This window comes from Helianthus annuus, chromosome 14 (genome assembly GCF_002127325.2).
Source record: "Helianthus annuus cultivar XRQ/B chromosome 14, HanXRQr2.0-SUNRISE, whole genome shotgun sequence".
NCBI lineage: Eukaryota > Viridiplantae > Streptophyta > Magnoliopsida > Asterales > Asteraceae > Helianthus > Helianthus annuus.
Genome location: NC_035446.2, coordinates 163,897,196 through 163,901,384, shown reverse-complemented (window position 1 = coordinate 163,901,384; position 4,189 = coordinate 163,897,196). Strand labels below are relative to the sequence as shown.

The 4,189-nt window shown below is 37.2% G+C and overlaps 1 pseudogene; it reads left to right on the top strand.

Annotated features, from left to right (window-relative positions):
- The first annotated feature begins 1,007 nt into the window (after window positions 1-1,007).
- Window positions 1,008-2,558, top strand: LOC110906222 (annotated as a pseudogene).
- The last annotated feature ends 1,631 nt before the right edge of the window (window positions 2,559-4,189 follow it).

The window sequence follows — 4,189 nt, the reverse complement described above, 5'->3', positions numbered from 1 at the left end:
TATATTAGTTTAGGTGGCATGCTGGTTTACTCATCTACCCTTACGATTCTGTGTTTTGCAGGCGCGAGGAGTATTTACAAAGGGAGACTGCGTTGAAAACTACGGTAGGTCCAAGTTTTGCAATGCTTAGCGTTTATTTCTTTTAAGTGGTAACACTTAACACTATAGGTGGCAAGATGTGCGGATTGGGTCATAGGTCAAGGGTCAAATGAATGTTTTGAAATGGGCAAGGTCAACTTTGGGTTGACCAGCAAAATCTTATTTTTCTTCCATCTATATATATATATATTTATAAATTATGAATGTTTTAATTATGATTATAAAAACAATATTATCTATATCCTTTGGGCGACCTGCAACCCGTTCCACTTTTAGCAAAATTTTTTGTGAGATGTAAAACACGCGGAATTGACATTCATGGATTAAAATGATGGATGAATTAGGTGGAGGATTTGGAGAAACGAGTTGTGGACACCAAAATGAAATGTGCTGAACTTTCTTCGCGTATCGATCTTTTGAGAAGGCAGAATGAAAGTGGGATTTGAACTCGGAAGGTGTCTTTTTCGTGCGAGAGTTGCTGTCAAGATTTGCTATCCCTTTCGCTCCTTTTACGTGGGCTCTAAAGAAGGTGATTACACGTTTTTGGGTGGTGGGCCAAACAAAACCAGCTCTCGACCCTAGAAGGTTTGCACAGAAGAAACACACGATGCAGGGAATTTAGGAAGATGTGGATCAGCGGTAGACAAAACGGTTCGTCCGGTCGACCAAACACAGCCTGTGTAGTAGCAATCAGCCTTGCTGTCGTTTTTTTCACAAACTCTCTCCTCATGATGGCTGTGTGGTACAAACGCAAGCAAAAAAGACGAAATCGACGCCCTAATGTTAACTACATTATGCCTTCACCATTTGCTTCTTCTCAAAAGTCAGGTAATCTGTTAAATATCTCATCATTATTATATTTTTTGTGCCTTTATTGCTGGTAGTTGGTTATTAAATTCCCCAACTTTATGTGGTCTACAGACTCCCAATTTCTGAGGTCCCAACCGTCAACTCATCCGCTAGCCGCAAGCCCATCGATTAGTAACTCCATTTACTCACCGGACCATGGTGGTGTGGGAAACTTACGGGCATGGTTCAGCTACGAAGAGTTAGCCGAGGCTACAGATGGGTTTTCCGGAAGCAATCTTTTAGGTGAAGGTGGGTTCAAGTGTGTTTACAAGGGGTTGTTAGCAGATGGGAGAGAAGTTGCGGTTAAACAACTGAAAATTGGTGGCAGTCAAGGTGAACATGAGTTCAGAGCTGAAGTTGAGATTATTAGTCGAGTTCATCATCGGCATTTAGTTTCTTTTGTTGGTTATTGTATCTCTGAGCATCAAAGATTGCATGTTTATCAATATGTCCTAAATAATACGCTTCATTACCATCTTCATTGTGAGTTTTGGAACTTTTAGTTCATGTGGGATAATGTTTCACAATATTTTATAATGATTTTTATCCCTTTGTAGGTGAAGGAAGGCCGGTTATGGACTGGGCGACCCGAATTAAAGTTTCTGCTGGTGCAGCTCGTGGTTTGACTTACTTGCATGAAGATTGTAAGTTCTGACTTCAGACTCTCGGGAATTTTTTATATTTATTTTTTAATTCCGTAACTGTGATGTTCGTATTGTGCATCAGGTCATCCGCGGATCATTCACAGGGACATTAAATCATCAAACATTTTATTGGATGACAACTTTGATGCCCAGGTATCTTACACTTTTCAACATGATTTAGCAGTTGTGTGTGGCATTCTTAGACCGGTCTTTTTGTTCTACAATACGAGTAATTAACTATATGATCTGAATTGGCAGGTGGCAGATTTTGGGCTTGAAAAGTTAGCAATGGATTCAAATACACATGTCACAACTCGTGTCATGGGCACCTTTGGGTAGGGATGAGCATATCGGTATCCGATACCGAAACGATACCGATACCGCCTAATACCGATCCCGAATTTCACCCAAACTAGGTACCGATACCGATACCGAAACATGTCGGTTAGGTATCGGTACGGTACGGTATCGGTATTATACCGTATTTTGAGGGTCGGTATCGGTATAATACCGATACCGTTCCGTACCGATACCGAAAACGCCAAAAAGTGGATACCGATCGGGATACCGATCGGGATACCGATCGGGATCGGGATCGGTACGGGATCGGTATGGGATCGGTATTTGGTGGCATATGCTCATCCCTACCTTTGGGTAAGTAACTGTTTCCACTTGGTTAAACATAATATCTCTCCTGAAAACCTAGATTTTACTATACATGAACATAACTCTTTTTGGTCTATTTAATCTCTTTGTACATTTGACACAAAGACATTTTTTGTGATTTACTTAGATATATGGCTCCTGAGTATGCTTCAAGCGGGAAGTTGACTGAAAAGTCAGATGTTTTCTCGTTCGGGTAGTCGTAGCCGTAAGCCCGTCGATGCATCTCAACCCCTTGGTGATGAGAGCCTGGTGGAATGGGTAGGTTTAATAGTTTGTTATTTACTTGTTTGGGTGAACTGATGTAATAGGGCTTGCTGGCCAGACTTTGAGTTCAGCGGTTTGCTGGGTCACTTCTGTGTATGAACTTTTGGTGCTGAATAACATCAATTCGTCTAAAAAAATTAAGGTTTGGTTAAATATAAAACACAAATTAATTTCTAATTAAAATCCTTGTTTGAAACTTGATATTTCACACGATTACTATTTGAAATCTCATTCCAATTTTCTAAAATATTATGGTACAAAGTTGAGTTTATGTTAAATATTAGGCTTACGTAGCACCTATATTCACCATGTTGAGGTTTGACATTTTAGAAGAGGCATGTTGAGGTTTGAGATTTTAGAAGAGGCTTCTGATCAGAGATTTTATTCAACGGGTTTCTCATTGGACGAAGGAGCAGTCTATTCTAGCATATAGCAGCTGATCATAGTACACATTAGATGATTTGAACATTACAATTGAATCTAATATGAGTTGGGACACCCGCTGCAACGCGCGGGCATTCCCACTAGTCTACTATTAAGTAAAACAATGCTTTTTAGTTTAGATAAGACTTTACGATTTGAAGTTAAGTTTATGCCAATAATTTAGAGTTGATAAGATTTATATTAATTTAATTGATATTTAATAATTTAAATTAAATAATAATTATCTATAATTAAGGATGGTCTAAAATAATGACAAGTGTCCCAAAGTTGGTTTCTTTTATTATATAGTACTAGCGGTAAGACCCGTGTGCAAACACGGGTCGTTTCGTAGAAAACCATGCATAACATATTGACAGAGAGTAAAAAATAATTACTGCAGACTTACAAAATTGATATAAATTAATGATCAATAGCTTTATTCAATAGCAATTCCATTATGTTGAGAGCAAACTACTTTACAAAATTACTTTACTGATAGGGTGACTTAAGACTTTGTAAAAATGTTTGTTTTTGTACTACTTTACAAAATTACATAGAATTCAAGAAAACGAAACAACAAATTGAACAGATGTTGAGTTATTCAAAGTTCTGTTGAATACTAAATGAGATGTTGACCAAAATTGAAACAGATGTTGACCAAAAGTTAATCAGATGTTGCCCAATAGTCAAACAGATGTTAACCTTAAACAGATGTTTGGTTTAATGCCACAGATCTGTTTATGGCTAAACATCTGTTTAAGTCCAAATATCATATATAGAAGGCCAAACATATGTTTAAGGTGAAACATCTGTTTATGACCAAACATCTGTTTAAGCACAAACATCTGTTTCTTAGAAAACCATGCATAGCCCATATTGTAAAAGAGTAAAAAAATAATTAGTGCAGACTTATAAAATTGATATACACTAATGGTCAATAGGTTTATTGAACATCAATTCCATTATGTTGATATCAAACTACTGTTGTCTATTAACTGTTAAGAACCTCTGTTGCTTTCCAACAGACTTTACTAAAAAAATTTATCCATTGTCTCCAACAGAGCTTGTTAGATGGATAGATAGTAAACAGATATGCATGTTAGTCAACCTATGTTAAAAAGGTCAGTCAACAGAAATTACAAAGGTTGGTAAACAGATGTTAAGAGAATAATGTTATTAACAAAGAATTTAGTACTCTCATTAAAAATGAGAGCTGCAAACACGAGTCGTTTCTTAGACAAGCA